At 46.3% G+C, this 22188-nt stretch overlaps 1 pseudogene; it reads right to left on the bottom strand.

Moving 5' to 3' along the window:
• Positions 1-14338: 14338 nt before the first annotated feature.
• On the bottom strand, positions 14339-21522 carry LOC137756640 (nuclear RNA export factor 2-like; annotated as a pseudogene).
• Positions 21523-22188: the final 666 nt, after the last annotated feature.

The following is a 22188-nucleotide window of genomic DNA, read 5'->3' as shown; positions in this document are numbered from 1 at the left end:
TGGGTGCCCGTCAGCTCTTTCTAACATACATTGGGGAAGGGACGCTCAGGCTATGGATAAACACCTGTATGAACACAGCTTATATGAGCTAGGCAGTTTAGGCACTGCATGTGTCAGGTGCTGTGTCTATTTAGGTGAGGCAGGCTGATAAGCTATTCTTCTTGAATGTTGTTTGGCAAGGTTTACTGGGAACAACTTTTACTTCTTTTATATTTCTGTTTTGGAGGTCAGTGCTAGAGGCATTGTTTAACACAGAGAAATGGGAAAGGAGAATAACAGACATTTGTGATGCTGCTAAATTAAACACAGATACTCAAATGCTTTTGGTTCAAACACAGATATGTACAACTCAAGTAGAGATCCTATGTGAATTTACTTTCAGAAAGTAAAATTGACTTAATCTGGTAACGTTATCCAAGAGAACTTACCAGATATTGCTGTACCTTTATAGAAATGGTAATCGAAACATGTTTTTCTTTGTTCCTTTAAGAAACTCGTTAATTAACTAGAAGTGACTTTACTGTCAGTGTCAAGCAGTGGGAAAGAAGAGAAACAATTGTAGATGGTGCTCCCTGTCAGAGTACTCAGTGTGCTCCCTTCCCCCAGTACAGTGTAAATTTTAACAGCTCTAGGGGTTGAGCTCATTCTTGGGGACTACCACAGCCTGGAAACAGAAAACTACATCCACAGTGAAAACTTCTTTTGAGGCCAAAGGATGATGGAAAGGGGCGAGAAGGCAGGGATTCCTTACAGGGATTTTGCTCATAAACTGTGTCATTTGTGATGGTATGATTCTCTGGTACAGTTTGAAAGTCCCATCCGCGTGAAGACCATTTACAAATTAAATAAGTGTGGTTCAAGGCTTTAAAAATTATTAGACAGGGAGAATTGAAGTGGTCCTAGCTTGGCTCTTGTTATCCACTCATTGTAACTATTTTTTTGCCACACCCCCCAAATAATTCTAAATATAGTCTTTGAGAGTAGTGTGAGACGGGTTTTTACGTAAACAGCCACATTGTTTTCTTGTTACGATATCACACTGCCATCTACTGCTGGTGGATATGTTCCCATATGATGTAAATGCGTGACCTTTGCCAGTTTTCTTTAGAATAAAAGCAGGCTTTGAGGACTAAGTTCTATCAATGAACTTTACATTTCCGTAACATCACCAGATGATTTTTGAATTCTCTACTTCGTGTAGCCTGTTTGGGTCCAATGATAATCTAAAATGTACATGATGCTCTATCTTTTTTTTCCCCACGAAATCTGGAAAAACACGGCATATCCTGTGCTCTCTAAAACCTGACAGGCACTTGCAATAGTTGACTCTCACTGGATTCTGAAATTCTAATTTAGTCTAGTGTATCTGTTTTTATATGGGACACTTTGATGCAATTCAAAGTCTCTCAAATAGGGAGGGGGATCAAGATGGTGGAGGAGGAGTATGTGGAGCTCACCTCTCCCCACAAACACATTAAAAATACCCCTACATGTGAGGCAATTCTCACAGAAAACCAACTGGAAACTGGCAGAAGATCTCCTACACAACCAAAGCTGCAAGGGATATCTCTACATATCCAGGAAGGACAGAAAAAATTTTCAAAGGCATGAGGACGGTCCTGGCACCCCTGGGAGAGATCTGTAAAGGAGGAAAGGTACACATAGGCAGACCCTTACCCCAGGGAGCCCCCGTGCCTGCCGGAAAAGCCGCTGGGATAGATGGAGGGGCTGGAAAAGCCTAAATTCTACTCACAAGGAGTGCATGCATGCTGGCTTGTGAACAATCAGGGCAGAGAGAGACTGGCACTGGCGGCTGCTGCCTTGCTGCACTTCCCAATCCAAAGCACACACAAGGTGGTGGGGCCACAGATGCACACAGCAGCTGAGCATTGAATCTTAGGTAGACAGGTCCAGGGAGAGGACTCGATCTAGATGTGTGGAGACAGCCCGGAGGGCCTGGGGTATGGTCTGGGCCAAACCAAGGAGCCCATTGTCAGCCCGCACATAGTGGGGGCAGGTCCTGCCACAGTGCCCATTGTCAGTGTGCACACAGTGGGGGCAGGTCTGGCCATGGTGGACTTTGCCAGCACGTGCACCAGATGGCGCCACGGAAAGGCACAGCAGCTGGGCACTGCATCTCGGTTGGACGGGCTCTGGGCAGGAGTATGCAGCCGTTCATTTCACGGTGGAAGCACACTGGCCCCGCTCACTCTACACCAGAGCTTGGAGCCAGATCTGGAGCTGACAGGTCCTGGGAGAGGTCTGCCACAGAGGCAGCCCAGGTTGCAGGCAGCGGCACAACCGCCTCAATTCCTGCAGCCACAGGGCCCCGCCCCCCAGCACCAGCCTACTCCACACCACAGCCCAGCACTAAGTCTGGAATGAACACAACAGAGAAAGGGATGCAACCTTGGGCTGCTTCTGAGCACAACCATGGATGCCTGCACGGGAGGCACATAGGTTTGCGGTGACCACACGGACCTCATTTGCTTCAGTGGTCACCTCCTTTGCATCAGGGCATGTGCTCAGGGGCAATGGAACCTGACTGAACCTGACCCTCAGGGCTTCTACTCCAACAGCTGGGAAGCAGACCCCAGCCCCAACAGGGCTGTGACAGCCATAGAGCAAAGAGGAGGCCCCAGCCAACAACCAGTGCAGGCTCTGGTCAACACAACTTCAAACACACCCCTTATCAAGGGAACAAGGGCCAGCACACTTTAAGGAAATACGTGGCAAGCACCCACACCAAAACCAGCCCTTGCACCAAAGATATTGGACTCATACCGTCTACACAGGGATCCTCTTCAAGAACACAGTAGAGTCATGCTTCTCCTAAATTCAGAGACAAAGAAAGTTAAGTAGAATGAAAAACAGAGGAACTATCCCCAATGGAAAGAACAAGAGAAATCCCCTGAAGGAACAAATAATGAAAGAAACCTCACCAGTCTACTAGACCCCAGATTCAGAAAGGAGGTAAGAAAAAGGCTAAAGAAATTAAGAAAGATTATTGATAGAAATGCAGATCACTGCAACAAGGAACTAGAAACTATAAAGAGAAATCAATCAAAACTAGACAACTCAATTGCCCAGATGAAAAACAAACTAAAAGCAATAAATAGCAGAGTAAACAAAGCAGAAGAATAAATAAGTGATCTGGAAGATAGAATAATGGAAATCACCAAATCAGAACAGCAGACAGAAAGACAAATGTTTAAAAATGAAGAAAACAAATGAGATCTATAGGATAATATAAAGCATGCATAATATGCATAATCATATGCATAATGTGCACAGTCATATGCATAATAGGGGTACCAGAAGAAGAGGAGAGAGAAAAGGGGATAGAAAATGTATTTGAAGAAATTATGGCTGAAACCTTCCCAAACCTAAAGAAGAAAACCGATATCCAGGTACAGGAAGCACACAGGGTCCCACACAAGAAGAACCCAATTAGAGTGACACCAAGACGTAGCATAATTAAAATGGCAAAAGTGAAAGATATAGAGAACTACAAAGTCAACTGGAAAACAAGGTTTAAAATGGCAGTAAGTACATACTTATCAATAATTACTTTAACTTTCAGTGGACTAAATGCTCCCATCAAAAGACAGAGTGGCTGAATGGATAAAAAAACAAAAACAAAAACAAAAACAAGAACCTACAATATGCTGCCTATAAGAGACTCACTTCAGGGCACAAGACACAGACAGATTGAAAGTGAGGAGATGGAAAGCTATTTCATGCAAATGGAAACAACAAGAAAGCGGGGTTAGCAATACACATATCAGACAAAACAGACTCAAAACAAAGTCCATAAAGACAAACAAGGACATTATATAATGATAAAGGGATCAATAACGAAGAGGATATTACACTTGTTAGCATATATACACCCAATATAGGAGCACCTAAATATATAAAACAAATAGTTACAGACATAAAGGGAGAAATTAACAGGAATACTATAATACTAGGAGACTTTAACGCCTCACTGACATCAATGGACACATCTTCCAGACAGAAAATCAATACGGCAACAGAGGCCCTAAATGACACAATAGACCACTTGGACTTAATTTCTATCTACAGGACACTACATCCCCCAAATAAACAGAATACACATTCTTTTCAAGCGTGCAAGGAACGTTCTCTAGGAGAGGCCACGTACTAGGTCAAAAAACAAACCTCAACACATTTAAGAGGATAGAAATGACTTCAAGCATCTTTTATTACCACAGCGTTATGAAACTAGAAATCAACCACAGAAAGAAAAATGGGTAAAGAACGAATACATGGAGACTGAACAACATGCTCCCAATAAACCAGTGGGTCAATGATGAAATCAAAGAAGAAATCAGGAAATACCTCAAGACAAATGACAATGAAAGCACAACCTTCCAAAATCTATGTGATGCAGCCAAAGCAGTTCTCAGAGGGAAGTACACAGCGATTCAGGCCTTCCTCAAGGAACAAGAAAAATCTCAAAAAAACAAAAAGAGAGAAAGAATTAGAAAAAGAAGAACCAAAAAAATCCCAAAGTCAGTTCTTTGGGAAAGATCAGAGGGAAACAAATAAAATAGAGATAAAAATAGAAAAGATCAATAAAACCAAGGGCTAGATTTTTGAAAAGACAAACAAAATCGACACACTTCTAGCCAGGCTCACCAAGAAAAAAAGAGAAAGGGCCCAAATAAACAAAATAAGAAATGAAACAGAAGCAACAACCAATACCACAAAAATACGAAAAAAACCCCACAAAAACCAAAAAAACATAAGAGAATACTATGAACAGTTATATGCCAACAGATTAGACAACCAAGAAGAAATGGACAAGTTTCTAGAAATATACAGCCTGCCAAATTTGAGTCAAGAAGAAACAGATAATTTGAACAGACCAATCACTAGAAGTGAAATAGAATCTGTAATTAAAACAAAACAAAAAAACCTCCCTGCAAACAAAAGTCCAGTACCAGACAGCTTCACCAGTGAATTCTACCAAACATACGTAGAACTTATACCTATACTTCTCAAACTCTTCCAAAAGATTGAAGAGGAGGGAACAGTCCCAAATTCATTCTATGAAGCCACCATCACCCTGATACCAACACCAGACAAAGACACTACCAAAAGAGATAATTACAGGCCAATATCTGTGAAGAATATAGATGCAAAAATCCTCAACCACATATTAGCAAACCGAGTCCAACGATACATTAAAAAGGATCATACACCGTGATCCACTTGGATTCATTCCAGTTGCTCTGATAGCCTTATGGGAGTTCCCTTGTATGTTATTTGTTGCTTTTCCCTTGCTGCTTTTAATATTCTCTCTTTATCTTTAATTTTTGCCATTTTAACTGCAGTGTGTCTTGGTGTGGTCTCCTTTGGCTTGACCCTGTTTGGGACTCTCTGTGCTTACTAAACCTGGATATCTCTTTCCTTTGCCAGGTTAGGGATGTTTTCAGCTATCATGTCTTCAAATATGTTCTCTGCCCCTTTCTCTTTCTCTTTCTCTTCTCCTTCTAAGAACCCTATAATGCAAATGTTAGTACACTTGCTGTTGTCCCAGAGGTCTCCTAAACTGTCCTGTTTCTTTTTCTCTTTTTTCTTTTCTCTATTCTGCTTCAGTTATTTCTATTACTCAGTCTTCCAGCTTGCTCGTCCATTCCTCTGCATCATTTCAGTTACTGTTGATTCCTTGTAGTGTATTTTTCATTTCAGTTACTGTATTCTTCTCTGTGTGGTTCTTCTTCATATTTTCTAAATCTTTGTTAAAAACTTCTCACTCTGTTCATCCAATCTTCTCCTGAGTTCTTTGAACATCTTTATGATCATTACCCTGAACTCTTTATCAGGTAGATCGCCTATCTCCACTTCACTTTGTTCTTCTTCTGGGGTTTTATCGTGTTCCTTGGTTTGGATTAGATTCCTTTGTTGCCTCATTTTGTCCAATTTGCTATTTTATTTCTCTGTATCTGGTAGGTTGGCTCCATTTCCCAACCGCAGAGAAGTGGCTTTTTGTAGGAGATGTCTTGTGTGTCCCAGCCGAACTCTCCCCTCTAGTCACCAGAGCTATATGCTCTAAGGGTGCCCCCTGTTAGGGCTGCGTGTGTCCTTCTGTTGTGACCGGCACACTACTGTGGGCGGTGGGGTAGGTGTGGCTGTCCCCTGGTCCAGTGGGTTGCCAGGCCCTGCTTTGTGCAGAGGCTGGTGGCCACTGGTGAGTGAGGCTGGGTCATGAGGCTGCTGGCTGCAGTGCCCCAGGAAGCCCCGGGATTAGTGCTGGCCCACTGGTGGGTGGTGCTAGGCTCTGCAGTGGGTGGTGGTGGGGGCTAGAGGTCCTGTATCTAGTGTCAGCCTGCTGGTGGGCAGGGCCAGTTCCACATGGCTGGCTCCAGGGTTTGGGGGTGTCTAAAAGCTGGTGATGGCCCACTGTTGAGTGGGGCTGGATCCCAGGGCAGCTGGCTGAGGGGTCCAAGGTGTCTTGGAACTGGTGTTGGCCTGCTGGTGGGTGGGGCTGTGGCCCAGGGAGTCCTGGAGCTAGTGCTGGCTCGCTGGTGGGCAGAGCCAGGTTCCTGGGTCTCTGGCTGCAGGGCCTTGGAGTCCTGAAGCTAGTGTCGGTTTGCTGGTGTGTGGGGCCAGTTCCTGACATGGCTGGGTATGCGGTCTGGGGTGTCCCAAAGCTGGCGTCATCCCACTGGTGAGTGGGGCCAGATCCAGGAGCAGCTGGTTGAGGGGCCCAATGTGTCCCAGAGCTGGTGCCAGCCTGTTGGTGTATGTGCTGGGTCCTGGTATGCCAGGCGGCAGGGCTGCGGTGGTTCTTGGGCTAGTGTTCCAAGAGGAATATTCCTTTTTACATATTTACAAGTATGTACATTAACAGAAGATGTTCTTTAATTTTATTACATTTTTATGAGACTGAATTTCTTCTAAAAGCTTGACGTTTTTAAAGATATTCCATATTGAAGTTTAATGGTGCTCTTTAAAGAAAATTGTCGCTGATCATAAATGTTGACAATTTTCTTGCTTCTCATCTTTCATATCTTTATGAACTCTGTGTTGTATGTTTACAGAATGGTAATACTTGATAAAATTGTAGCTATAAAGAATCCATTCCGTTCTAGTGAAACTATCCTGACACAAGAATATCAAAGTACGATAGTAAAGAAAAAGCTTTGCCAAAAATTTGAGAAAGAAAATGAGATTTAAGTACGCTACCATGGATGCCTTTGTGGTTCTTCCTAAACTTACTGCAGGGGTGAGCGCTCTAGTGCTTTGTAACTACCCATTCACTAATTCAATGTAGGTATTTCCTGAATAGAAGTATCTGTTACCTGGAAAGACATAGTAGTTGAAAACCATTTGCGCTTGAGTATTGTGGGTATTATGCTCATATTGATAATTGTGCTTTCAAATGGTGCCTGAAGGTGACATTTTTGTTTACCTACGCAATATACATTCTTCTTCCTAACTGGTCTCAAATTTTCATGAGTGCATTTCCTCCCTCATACAGTCACGTTTGGGGGGAATTTGACTGCTAGTTCCAAGGGTGAGACCAGAGTTACTCTAGATCTCAATCAATAATCCTATGTCCCTAGCCACAGTCATTGGTTCAAGATTGGGCCTGAGTCTTTATATCTTTGAGTCACTGGATCAACTAACCTAAAGTCTCCTCTACCTCTGGGCTCTCAGTTATATAAGCAAATGTATTTCCTTATCGTATACACAAAAGTGGATTTTACTTTCTGTTACTTGTAACTTCGTTACTTACTGCTATATATGTTTTTGAAGATATGTTATCAGGTGAGTGTAAGTTCAGAATTTTTAAACTTCTTAATACATTTTCTTTTATGATTTGATAGTGGCCTTCTTTGTTGCAATTGCTTGATGCCTATTTTGCCTGATAGTAATACAAATTAACCACGTTTCTTTCAGTTTTACTGATCATTGGTATTTTTTACCATCACTTTATTTTCATCCTTTCTGACAGTCTACTCTACCTGCTTCATGACCTACTGAAACACGTTCATAATGCCTGTATTAGACTGTTCAGACTGCCACAACAAAAATACCACAGACTAAGTGGCTTAACAACAGAAATTTGTTTCTCACAGTTCTGGAGGCTGGAAGTACAAGATCAAGGTGTGAGCAGGGGTGATTTCTTCTAAGGCCTCTCTCCTTGGCTTGAAGATGGCCATCTTCTTGCTGCTTTTTCACGTGGTTGCCCCTCTGTGTGTACACACTTCTGCTGTCTCTCTGTGTGTCCTAAACTCCTCTTCTTATAAGCACACCAGTCAGATGGGATTAACGTATCCCCTAAGAGCCTTAAATTAACTTAATCACCTTTTAAAGGCCCTATCTCCAAATCCAGTCACATTCTGAGGCACTGCTAATTAGGGCTTCAGTGTATGAATTTTGGGAGAACACAGTTCAGTCAATAACAAAACCTAATGTTAAGATGACGTTATCATAGAAAACAAGAGAGCAGAGGCAGGAACAATGATGCGGAGCAGGCAGGAGGATGGTATGTTAGGCTTTCATTTTCCTATAGCTTCTCCAGTTCCTAAAATTCTCTAATGACCAATGAATCCCAGGCATTTGACTGAGAAATTTGCATTGCTACTACCTCAGCCTGGACCTAAAGGATGGGAACGAGTATTCCACACTAGTTAATAGCTCACAGCTTAAAATCGAACACTTTCCTATCATCAATAGATCTGCTGTTTTCTTCCAAGATACTTGACCCTTCTTAACCTCAGCTTCTTAATTAGATACAGAGATAAAATAATTAGTCATACAACTCCAACTGTGAGAATTCAATGAAATTGAGATATACTTCTGCACATAATCAGGGCTGTTTGCTGGGTGGAAGGTTTGGAAAGCTGTTTCCTCAGCCATTTATGCAGAGAATGTTCAGGTTCATTCTATTCTCACAGCTCTATATTCTAGGTCATGCCACAGCATTGTCTATGAGACATGCAGAAGGGGAAAAGTTGCTTCTGTGCACTGGGGTTAGACCTTTTGGGGGCCCAATTATCTCACCAAATACCTCCCTTACTATTTAGCAACCAGAGCCACTTGCAGTTCTCTATTTCGACTCCTAATCTTCAGGAAGACAGAGACATTGCCTGAAATTTTTCATGGTTCTATCTTCCCTTTTTAGCACTAATCTTGACATGCACTAGGTGCATGAATGAATGAATAAGTGGATGACTGATAGTTATATTCCAGACATATATCTTTCTTCTCTGACAGTTAGTAGCCCCTGGCAGGCCAGCGCCTTAGCCTTATAGCTAAGTCCAGTGGTTAGGACTCGGTGCTCTCACTGCAAGGGGCCCAGGTTCGATCCCCGGTTGGGGAACTAAGATCCTGCAAGCTGCGCAGCACAGCCAAAAGAGAAAAAAAAAAATGGATGCATTATATTGAACAAAAATTATAGCTCAGTAAAGTTGGTTTTTAATATGTCTTTGTATCCCTTCCAGAATCTAGAGCTCTGTCATGCTCATATGTGGAATCAACCTGTATTTTCAGATTGAACTGTACAGTTGGGTTTTTCATTTCTTTGCTTTCATGCTTGTTTTTTTGTTTTGTTTTGGGGTTTTTTTTTGCCACAGCCAAGAATATTCTCAATATCTCCTGACTTATACATCCAACCACATGCTCCCCACCCAGATTTTTCATAGGCTCCACAAACGACATGGTCAAAACAGAACTGTCAGTGTCCTGGCATTGCACCGAAACTGGTCCTCCATTCACTTCCCCATCGAAGAAAACCGCCCTAACCCAGCTGCAAAAATCCACATTCCAAGGGACACACTTAATCCCTCTCTATCCCTTACCACAAACGTGAACTTCATCAACAAGTTCAGTACTTCCGAGATACATCTCATTTCAAACCCCATCTCACCCCTTCCATTGCTATGGCCGTGGTCTACGAGACTGTCACCTCTCACTGTCATGTGTGTAGTAGCCTCCTAATCTTGTCTCTTGATCTTACAGTTGCTCTATTTCAGTCTGTCCTCCAAAGAACATTTAGAATGAGCTTTAATAAAGTAGATGATAATAATAACTTCCCTTCCTTTCAGAAAGCACCCAATGGCTCCATCATAATAAGAACAAAACCCAGAGTCCTTACCATGGCCCACAGGACCTTCTGTTATTGGGCCCCTCCTACCATTCTCACCTCATTTTCTAACACTGTCCTCCCAATACGCACTGGCATACAAGCTGTTCCCTAAAACTGCCAAGCTTGCCCATATCTTAGGGCCTTTCGTCTTGCTCTTCCCTCTGCCTCGAGGGCTCAGCTCCTATATCTTCCCACTGCTGACTGTGTACTTGTTGTTATTTGAATATTAAATCTAAGTTACGTCTTCAGAACATCCTTCCTTGCCTTCCCCACCCTAGTCATTCTCTGTCACATTTTCCCATATTATTTTCTTAATGGCTCTTAAACCTTGAGTGTATCAACCCCTGTAGAATGTGAGCTCCATGAGAACCATGACCCTGTCTGTCAGGTTCTCTGATTTATCTCCCGTGCCTATCACAGTGCCCCACATATCATTGGTAACGAATAAATATTTGTTGAATGAATGAATGAGTGAGTGAATGACGTCGATTAAACATGCTAAGTTGTGAGGACTCAGGCATAGTCTGGGACATGGGATTTGGGAGGATGGGAGAGTGAGCTCAGGTGTCCCTGAAGCAGCAGTTTTGTTTGAACCCATGAAAACTGTGGTTGGAAAACTGGGTAGAAAGGACATGATAATTGAGGTAGTGCTTCTAGCTGCCTTGGGTATGAAAGTGTAGCATATGTTCTATACCAATTCTCCTTCTTTCTTAATAAAAGAATCCCAAATTTATTTGGTACAGTAATGTTTCCAGTAAAAGACCACATTTATAGCCTGCTTTGCAGCCAACAATGGTCACATGACCAACTTCTACCTAATGAGGTGATGGCAGAAGTGTTGTATAGTAGTTCCAGGAAGGTAGCTAAAAGGGAGATGAATTTCTCAGACCAAGGTATTTCTCATACCATCTGTTGTGGACTGAACTGTGGCCTACCCAAATTCATATGTTGAAGCTTTAACCCCCAGTACCTCAGAATGTGACTGTGTTTGAAGATAGGGCCTTTAAAGAGGTGATTAAATTAAAATGAGGCCGTTAGGGTAGACACTAATCCAATATGATTGGTTTCCTTATAAGAGGAGCTTAGGACACATAAAGAGATACCAGGGTGTGTATGCACAGAGGGACAGCCATGTGAAGAAGGAATAAGAAGGAGGCCATTTGCAAGCCAAGGAGAGAGGCCTCAGAAGAAACCAAACCTGTGAACACCTGGTTCTTGGACTTCCAACCTTTAAAACTGTGAGAAATAAATTTCTGTTGTTTAAGCTACTCAGCCTGTGGTATCTTGTTATGGCAGCCATAGCAAACTAATACACCGTCAGATAAGGTTTCCAATTTTGACAGCTCATTAGAATCAACTGAGGTGAACCTTAAAGATACTGATGACTGGGCTTACCCCTAGAGGCTCTGATTCAGTTGGTTGAATCTGAGCATTAGAGGGGATCCTAATGGATATCCAGAGTTGAAAACCACATGTCTAGGAGAGTAGTTTTTTGCACTCCATTGAGCAGGCTGAGAGTGATGAATCTAGCATCATTTAGAAGGCATCCCCCTGTATCTCCCTCCTTCCACTGTTTTTCCTCTGCCCCACATCCCCCTTCTTTTTCTGCCGTATCCAGATCTCCACAGATGGACCCAGGGATGCCCCCACCTCTTAATCCTGTTCCATATCCAAGTTCCGTCCTAATTTGAGGAACATTTAATAGCTTCAGCCCCACTTCTGCCCTCCCTGTCAAGAAAAGTGAGTCTCGAGGGGCCTCATATTCTCTTACTCTGCCTGTTAGCCAGAGCCAGGGCAGCTCTCTATAGAGATAACTTCTTGCCTCTTAATCCAATTATGAAATGGATGAAAGACATGAACAGAGGGCAAATAGGCTTAGGAAAAGCTATTCAACATCTTTAGCCATCATGGAAATGCAAATTAAAAGCACAATGAAATATTAAACCCCCCTATCAGAATGGCTGAGAAAAACAGTGACAAAACCAAATGCAGACAACACTGGATAAACTGAGTCACTCATACATTGCCAATGGGAATGCAAAATGGTACAGGTCGTCTGCAAAACAATGTGGCAGGGTTTTCAGAACGAAATATGCCATTACCATATGATACAGCAGTTGCACTCTGGGCCGTTTACCCAGAGAAATGAAAATTTATGTTTACACAAAAACCCTTACATGAAGTTCATCACAGTTTTACTCACAATAGTTAAAAAGTGGAAATAGCCCAGATGTCTTTCAACGGGGGAATGGCTAAACAAACTGTGGTACATTCACACCATGGAATCCTATTCAGCAATACAAAGGAACAGACTATAGACCCACTTTACAACTTGGATGGATCTCAGGAGAGTTATGCTGAGTGAAAGAAATCCATTCCTAAAGATAATATTCTATATGATTCTATTTCTATGACATTTAGGAAATTATAATAGTGTCTGACAGAGTTTAGGGATGTGGGATCAGGAAGAAGGTGGGTGTGGCTATAAAGGCTAACATGAGGGAAACGTGTGGTGATGAAACAGTTTTTGATCTTGTTTGTGGTGATAGTTAGAACACCTACATAGCTGGTAAAAGTGCATGGAATTATATATATAAGTATTATTCACAGGTGTTCTAACACACAAATGAGTGCATGTAAAATGGCGAAATTGTAGTAAGCTCAGTGGACTGTACCAATGTCCATTTCTTAGTTTCGATACTGTACTAAAGTAATGCAAGGTGTTATTATTAGGAGAAGGTGAGTGATGGGTATACATGACCTCTCTACACATTTTTTTGCAACTTTTGGTAAATCAATAATTATTTCAAAGTAAATAAGTTAAAAAAACAACATAGGAGTTGTGGGGAAAATAGTGTTAGTTACACAACCTAAGAACCTAATAAAAATGTTAGCACAGTTTTAGACCTGTTCAATGATTAAGAATACCATAATTATTAGAGTAAATATGGTACTTTACTTGCTAAATACGTTATATTTGTTTATAGAAGTGAACATCAGAACGGTCACAACTTGTGAGTACTGAAGTGGTGGAGAGAAGGTTATCAGGAGGCAAAGCTTGGATTTTAGGGTAGTCCAGGAATGGAGTCCTTACTCTATAATTTTCAAGCACTGTATAGGTCGGATATAAATGCTAGAGACTGCCAGGGATGATGTGGGAGATGGGACCTTTTGGTCCTGGCCCCACTAACTCATGGTTGGGTCAGGGGAAGAGCAATCCAAGACACACAACATACAATGTGCAATGTTACTCTTTAATATAAAGATAAACAAGGATCATGCGTGGGAAAAATACAGAACAACTGGCAGGCCTACACGGTAAACTTTGGTTTCCTGATTAGCTGGACTGCAAGCTTAGTCATGGATATGGCTTCAGTTAAGAGAAGAGAGGTAACAAATATGAGGAGGATGAAAATGACATCTAAAGGCTCATTTGCAGAGTTTTGTTCTCAAGATCCCAGGTCAGTGGATGAGGGTCTCATGTCAAAATTCATCTGGAATCTTGCCCTTGGGCTGAAGAAAGTAAAGAGAAAGAATTGGGATGTCAGCAGAGCCAGCAGCCGTTGAGTTTCAACCCCAGGGCACCTGACTTCTGTCCGCCTTCACCTTCCTGAAACCCTAGAGGTCTATTTCTTCTTATCTCTGAATTCTCAGAATTGACTTTTTAATGAGTAAAGAATTTTTTAGTTCTGGTATAGTCTAGTCATCGTACTGAAAGCACCTGTAGTGGGGGAGGATAGATGACCTCCCTTAGGACCAAACTGGAGACACTTGACCACACAACGTCACAGCTAAATCTATGCTACAAGAGCACGCCTTCAAGTTTACCAACATGTATGTACCAGAATGAGCAGATGCCACAGCATGTAATGCTGAAAAAGAAGCGAAAAGGTAAATGCCTATCAATAATAGCTTATGGCTTCCTGGAATTCAATTGTTTAATATATTGATCTTAGAAAGAATAATGTAGCTTCACATATACTGAGAGGAAATGCTGGTACTAATAATAAACAAAAGAAGTTTCAAAACAGTATATAAGATAGGAAACCTGTATTTTATAATACATGGAAAGGTATTAGTATGAAATTAGGGAATTTCTCACAACTAAACGTTTGTAAGAAAAAAATAGATGTAAAATAATTACCTTCAAGTTCCCATTAATCACTCCTCTACTCCTCCCAGCTCCCTCCTATCCCCACGCAAACCCAGCACTCACTTCTGAGACCACTAGAGGTTCACCTCAGGTGGGGTGGAGGACGCCTGCATGATGTCCTGCTGCTCCTGGGAGAGGGTGTGCATGGAGCTGGAGGTGGGCGTATGTGCTGGGATGGAGAACACACTCTGGGTCTCACTGGGGCTGGCGTCCCTCACAAACAGCTCGTCATTCATGATGCACAGATTGAAGGAAAAGAGGGCCCTCATACAATGCCTGGATGGACACCCACACCCCCAATATTGACTCCGCTCCCACTGGCACTCAGCAACCAGGTTCCTCCCACGCCCCTCCTGTGTCTGTCTCCCAGGTTCCTTGACTGGTACCTCTGGCCCTCCCACAGAGCCCACCTTTGGAGAGACTGTCTACCACCTTCACTCGATTTATAGGTTTATCCCCAACCCACGGGCAATTTCGCATTTACCCTTTACCACAGCCCAAGGGGTGGACGCTCTGATCCCCATTCTCAGAAGAAGACACTGAGTCACAGAGAGGTCATGTGACTTGACCAAGGTCACACAGCGAGTGAGTGTTGGGTCAAGGAGAGAACGCATAGGCTGATTCCAGAGCCCATGCTCTTCTTAACCACTAGGCTTGACTGCTCCTGAGATCTCCCTGCTGGCTTTCCACAATACCGAGTAAACCTAAGGTCTGCGCCACCACATTCCCAAGCCCCTGAGCCCAGGTGGGGATGGGCATTCCCGCCCACAACAGGGCTCTCACCTGGAGTAGCTGGCAGGGTTAGCGATGAAGGTCCGGGTGAAGGCACGCACACAGCCCTGAGAACTTCCTTCCACTTCAACAGCAAACAAACAACAGTACCCCTTAGAACCGCACGTGCTGTACATGCTCAACCGGCAGTCCCCAGTCAGGGTGTGACTGGACACTCATGCTGAGAGGGCAGTTGTTCACGGGGGCCAGGGTGTCGGGAATCGGGAGAGCAACTATAGGAGCAGTCTGCGCCCAGTGACAGGGCCCCTGACAACCACTACACAAGTTCACGGGATGCGTTTTTCACAGCCGCCCAAGAGGTGCATAGTACTACCCGATTTTGCAAATGAGTAAACTGAGAGGTTAAGTAACGGCCCAAGTTCTCAGAGTGAGTATCTGGGATGAGAGCCACCAAACTCCGCAGCCTGTGTCCCCAACGCCCAGGGTTTGCAGGGCAGACAGGCATGGACACAGCTCAGACCTGGATTGTCTGTGGGAAGCCTGAGGGCTGGAGAACACAGTGGGGAAGGGGAGGGGAGGGGAGGGGAAGGGAAGGGAAGGGGTCAGGGAAGCTGGGTGGTTCTGGGAGTGAGCCTGGCCAGGGGGAGGCAGCAGTGGGGCATCTGGGGTGGGGATCTACACACACTCACCTTCCTTGAACACCCCGCTGACGGAGAAGCAGAGCATCGTTTCCTGAAAGGGAAGAGCCCAGGCGCCCAGTCACCACCTGCACCTCCTACCCACCTGCGGCTTCCTGGGCCCGCCCGAGGGAGGAAGCAGGCGCTCACCGTCTGGAACCACGTGTCCACCACGAAGGACCTTAAGTCATGCTGAGTCTTGGGCAACACACAGAGGGTGTGCACAATGACACGATTTGTGTGCTTCAGCAGCTGGACCCGCAGGTCTGTGAGGGGAGGGGAAGCGAGCGAAGGTCAGGGGCTGCCACGCCCTGGGCCCTATGATTGACCCCTTCACCGCCCTTTCCCACCCAGTCTTCCCATCACACACTCACGGGGGTCCGTGAGCTTCTTCATATTCCGGCTGTCCTTGAAGTACTTGCACAAGCTGCTTCTAGGAGACAAAGAGCAACAGTGGGTGGTGGGTGTTTGCAGGAGCTGGCCTGTGTCTGCTGGGGAGCCACACGGCCCAGGAGCAGAGCCTGTGCTGTGATACTCACGGGGCTGTGTCCTCGGGGTGGAAGGGAATGGTCAGGGAGAAGCAGGCCTCCTCGTGATAAAAAGCCACGAGACACCGTCGGTCTCCATAGTCATGGATCAAGTAGAACCTGAGCGGGAGCAATGAGGACAGTCTATCTCTGTGGTCTGGAGCTCAAATGAGATTTGGAAACTCCCGTGAGCACACCTGTGCTTAGGTGGCCTCACCTGTCCTCGCCTTCCCACCCTTGCTCAGCTTCCCAGAGGTACTTACTGCTGCAGGAATTGCAGGACTTGTCTCTTCAGCTTATCAGATCCAAAGTAGCTGCCCTGGAATCAAATGGCATTTGAGACTATGCAGTGGATAAAGCCTCCCTGAAACACCCCAAATGTTGTTTGATCCTCTTCCTCACCTTGCAGGGCTTTAATACGCAGGGAGTGTCAACATCAACGGTAACTGGTGACGGTAACTCCTGGCCATCCTGGAGAAGGGAAGAGGAAGTCAGGAGTGGAGACCAGGGGAGTGGCCCTGGATGATCCGGGAAAAGGATGGGCCCAGGAGGGTGAGGGTCAGAGGTCAGGTGTGAAAGGGCCCTGGAAATTCCATGGGAAAGCTTACACTGGATGTCTTCATCATGAGGTCCTGGAAGTCTCTAGTGTTATATTCAACTTGTGTGTGTGCGTGTGTGTATTTATGGGTATTTTTCCAGCAAGTCTATCCATGTCATTTTCAGGAGTCCATGCCCCCCAAAATGGTTAAGGTTCTGATGCTAATATGTGATCTAGGCAAGACCCAAAGGGCTTGAGGGCAGGTGCAGAGATCACCGACATTCATAAGAGACAATGATTTACGTAGGCACTTACTAGGCTTAATAACTTCGGGAAACGATCTCTGATGGCCCTGTCCAAAACCAAAAATAGAGAAGAGATGGTTGATAGTTCAAGGTTGCAATGCTTCCTTTGAGTTAAAACAGTAATACCATAAACAGAGATCAGTGTGTTCTGGCCCATCCAGCAGCGCCCTTTGCCCACCTCTGCTTCTGATTTTAAGGGTTTTCGGTCCACTTCCCTGTTGAGCACTGAGCATCTGTCATCTTACTGTCTGAAAGGCACTGTCTCCTCATCTCTCTCAATACCTTCACTTTAATATTCCTTCCCTCCCTCCCTTCCTCTCCTTCACCTGGGTAGCTCCCACCCAGACTACTCGCACTCCCTTCTCCAGTGCCACAGGGAGCAGCATTTCAAACCCATACTGCAGGGCTTCCTTCTCCTCCCTTCCTTCCTCCAGGGCCCCACTGAAGGCTGTGGGGAGAAGAGGGAATGGGGTGGGAGCCCGGGGCTCTGCTACCTCACTGGGGGTCCAGCACTCTGGCAAGACCCGGACACCCCCCAGGGATGGCCCAGGATGCTGGGCCAGGGAGGTGAGTGAGGTGGGGCTCAGGGAGGGAGATGGAGGGGATGAAGGCAGAAAGGGAGTGAAGGTAGGAGGGGAGAGATGAGAGAGACATAGGGGCACAGAGACAAGGGAGAGAGAGAAAGCAAAGGGAAGGGAAAGAAGCTCTCCCGTGGTCGGGGTCAGGGAAGAAGAGAGAAGAAAGGGGAAACGGCGCCCCTGTTGCGGCTCTTCACCTGCCCCAGAATCGCCCAGACACACCAGGTAGGAATGGAAAATATGCACATGTTGGGCTGGGGCCCCACTGGATGCTGGTTGAAACTTTGTCACCTGTGTGAGTTCAGCCAGACTTGGGCATGGGAAACAGGGCCGCCATGGGGGCACATCTCCCCCAGAATGAGGAAAGGGTCAGGTCCCAGCTCAGTATGGGGCTGAGGATCCGTGGCCCAGTCTTATGATCACCGCCTTCTCTCCTGATGACCCCTGCACCTGTCTGAGTTCGTTCTTTATCTGAGGAATCGTACCTGTCTCAGGCTGCCCAGGGCTCCTGTGAAGGACCAGATGGGATGATGTGACGTGTGCAGGGAGTTGATGGGAAGTGCCCCTGAGAGCCCTGTCCTTCTGTCTCCTCTACCACCTCTGCCCTCTGCCTTCCACTCCTGCCTCAGAAAGCCCTCTGATCACTGGCAGGGGCCCACGTCTGGCCCCTTGACTCAAGGAGCCCTGCTTTTTCCCAAGGAGGGTCCAGCTCCTGGCATTGGGCCAGCAGAATGGATGTCATGACAGCAGCCACCTACGGCCTCAGCCCTCAGCATGGCGCAGGAAAGCCCCCATGTCAACCTGGGAGACGAGGGGGGTCCCCTTTGGAGGAAGGGGAAGAGGGCCCCTCTCAGAACAGGGGAGGCAAACGCCATCTCAGCACGAAGAAGGAAGGCTTCTCTCAGCAAGAGGCCCTGGACTGGAGGACCCTTCTCAGTCCAGGGCGCCAGCATCTGGATCAAGGCTGGTCGCTCCTGGTCCTGGTGAGGAGGAGAAGCCCTGCTTCCTGCGGCACACTCTTGGGAGGCCTTGGCGGAATATAGCTGGGCGCAGAGAGCTGGAAACAGACCCCAGAGCCCCTGCAGAGGTGAGCAGGTCAGGGGAAGGAAACTCCTCACCGGTGATAGGCACAGAGAGAGCAGAAGGTGGGGCCTGTGATCCTCCCAGAAGACCAGGGCTGCCACCTTTGGCAAAGGGGCACTGTCACAGATAGTCTAGGCTCCCATGGGTGAAGGTCACCAGGAAGGGTGACAGGGTGTTCACACTGACCTTACATAGGTGGACTGGTCTGGGAAGGTGCCACACAATGGGTTCCCTTGCAGCCACAGCTCTTCAAGCTTCAGCCCTTTAATCTTCCTCAACTCCCACACATACTTCAGCTGAGAAATATGGGCCGGAAGTGGGAAAAGGAATCCCAGGGAAAGAGGGACATCCGGATCTCTGCACCCCCAGCCCCCTCCCTCCCCCACAGGTACCTTCACCTGCCTCCTGTCATCACTCTGATGGCCACTAACATGCCCTCCCCCCTACTCTCAACCCAAGTTTGATCTGGCTCCCTCTTCTCACCTCATTTTTGGAGAGGTTCAGGATCTTGACCGTGGGGGCCATCTGTATAATGTCAGACAGTCCATCCAGCTGGTACAGTTTGTTGCTGCTCAAGTTCAAGGACAACAGCTTTGGGGCAAGAAGAAGTAGAGTGAAGGTTACTATCTAGGACCTTGGAGACAAATCTGCCCTCCACCCCATCTCTTCCACCCCCTACCCTAATACCAGCACTGGGCCTACAGCCTCACCTCAGGGAAATTCTTTTTGATGATCTGCAGGGTGGCAGCCATGCAGTTTCTTCGATTCAGATTTATATCAATATCATGGCCCAACAAGTCTTCAGGAAGGAGATGGGAGGGAATCAGATGGCTGAGTGGGGTCTGGGGCCAGCAACAGCCCCTCCCCACGTTACCATCCCTAAGTCTCCCTCTAGGAAGACCCCTCTGCCCTCGCCCACCCTAGAATTACTGCCGTCAGCCATACCTGGGTCATCGCGGAGCCTCCGGAGGTCAAGAGCTTGCTGGGAGACATCAAATCGTTTGATCAAGGTCAGCTGCGGAGAGAGAGGTGGAGAGAGCCGCTCTGAGGCTGTGGTGGTGGCAGGGAAATCAGGGGCGAGGGGGACGGGGGGCTGGAGGAAGGAGAGGTGGGTCTGAGCACTGGCACACAAAATGCCTTGAGTCTGCATTACTTTTAGCTGCTCCATTTCTTCTGGCTTCAACTTATCCCGCACAGAGTAGGGAGCAGCGGAGGGGCTGACAAACACAGGTATCTGCAGGAAGAAGAGGTGGGGTAAGCACCAGGAACTCTAGTTCCAAAGAAAACAGCCAGCCCCTGGCCTGTACTCCTTCCTCAGGATGAGGTACAGGTAATGCCCGCGACACACACCTTTCGGCTCTCCTCGTCACAAATCTTGTTGCTGACATCCATCAATGCAGAGGCCGTGCTAGCTTCCTGGACAAAGAACCGAGCCCCATTGTGCATAAAGTGGAACTACAGGGATTGAATGCAACAGCAATAGTATCAGAAGCCAACAGACCCTGCTGAACCAGGTCTCTCTCTCCCCCTTCCCTGTGCCCACGCGTCTGGCTTCGGCATCCTCTCTTACGTCCACTGGAGTGAAGGGGACACTGCAATGGCGCTGGATTGAGTTCATTAGCCATGTCCTCTCATACTTTATCCTGGAAAGAATCTAAGGATGAAAAGAAGGGATGAGAGAGAGGACAGACAACAGGGAATTTAGGCTGGAGGACGAACCTTTTCCTGTTCTTTTCCGGCCTTCTACTGAGCTTGACAGGGCTTCTAAAGAAGGGACCACTGGCATGATTTCTTATGGGTGTGCGTAATATGGATTTCCTAAATACTCTTTCTCTCCAGTCAAACTCTCTTCCAAATAATCAAGGTGTCAGAGATGATCTTCCTTTTATAAATTTCCAGGAGATCCTACCCAGTGCAGACACTGCTTGCCCCTCAGACAAGGTCTCCAGAGGCTCGACCCTCCATCTCCCACACTCAGCTTGCCAAACTGAGACCTCCAACGTGGAGTTGCTCCATATCCTTGGCAGTAGTTTCCATCTTTGCTCTGAGACAGGCTCCTCCGTTCTCCTCACAGTCAGCCTGTTCCCTTTACACTGCTTCTCTGAATCTGCCCTTAGATGAACAAGATTGTTAACTCCTGGTCATAAAAAGGACAGATTACAAGCTGTCCACAGTGAAATAAACCAGCATCTCTACATGAGACCAACACAACTCCCCCTGACTTTTCTCTCCTGCACATTCCATCCATTTTTCAGGATACTCACGGTGACCCTGAACCAGCTCCCTGGGGTTCCGTCTTGTGTGTTCTCCTGCATTTCTCTCTCCAGAGGTTTTCTGTTTCCCCACACAGTCATATGCATGTGGCCTTCACTGTGCCATCTCACTGTCCTCTCGTTGCCTCGGATGGTACAGGAAGAGCTGCAGGGGGGATGTGGAGAGAAGGAGGGTGAGTGGCCATACGTGCTAAGAAAGTCTTCTGTACACCCTCGTCTCTTTGACACCAGCACTACAATTAGGATCGCTCAACCATTATTTCACTTCTAGCATGCTTCAGTTTTGCAGTGACAGAAGAAGAACAAGTCCACGGAGAGTGAGAGAGGTGCATAGTCCCAGGGGCTGCTGTGTACAAACCCTGCTGCCTGGTCACTTACTGTCTTACTTCGGGGTCCTCCTGGACATCCCTCTTCACCACGTTTCCATCATCCTCCTGGAGGTGTGAGGGCTGAGGCTCACCCCCACTGTGTTCATAATGAGGGCTCCTCTTGCCAGAATTACCTGGGAAAGAACTACAACCTTTCTTTCTTCCTTGAGGTGGTCTACCACCATCACTGTATTCTGAAAAGAGGAACAAAAATACAAGTTTGAAGACACATCTGTGGTGCACTTACCATGTACCATGTCTTAGGTAACAGGATGGTAGGGCAGGCAAAGTGCCAACTTGGCCTAAGGGACCAATCCCACAAACCTCAGAAAGGACACACTTCTGCCTGTGCAGAGAGGACAGCCTTATCCGACAGATGGCACTATCAGGGGAAGAATCCAGGAGGAGCAGGGTGGGGAAGAATCCAGGAGGAGCAGGATGAGGAAGAGGAGGACAAGGAGGAGAAAGAGGAAGGAGAAGGAGGAGGGAGGAGAGGACAACTGCCTTGAAACTTTTAACACAGTGGAGCAGGACTGATAAGGAACCGAGGTGTATGCGTCCATGGGTTAGACTGGACACCAGTCATATATGTACCAGGAAGGCACCCGAATCTTGCCTTCTCTCAGGACTTTCCAACAACCACACCAATACCTCTCTCGTGCTTCCCAAATCCAATCAGCCACCACACCGATTCCACTAACAACCAGCAAGCTAGCTGGACTTCCTTTGCCAGTGCACTAGGAGCTTTAATGTCAGGTGGCACTGATGTCATAGCCTCCTGAACTGTCTCCCTCCCTCCAGCTTTGCCCTGAACAATACTCTGTTTGA

Source organism: Eschrichtius robustus, chromosome X, assembly GCF_028021215.1.
Source record: "Eschrichtius robustus isolate mEscRob2 chromosome X, mEscRob2.pri, whole genome shotgun sequence".
NCBI classification, from domain to species: domain Eukaryota; kingdom Metazoa; phylum Chordata; class Mammalia; order Artiodactyla; family Eschrichtiidae; genus Eschrichtius; species Eschrichtius robustus.
This window is presented reverse-complemented; position numbering and strand designations above follow the sequence as displayed.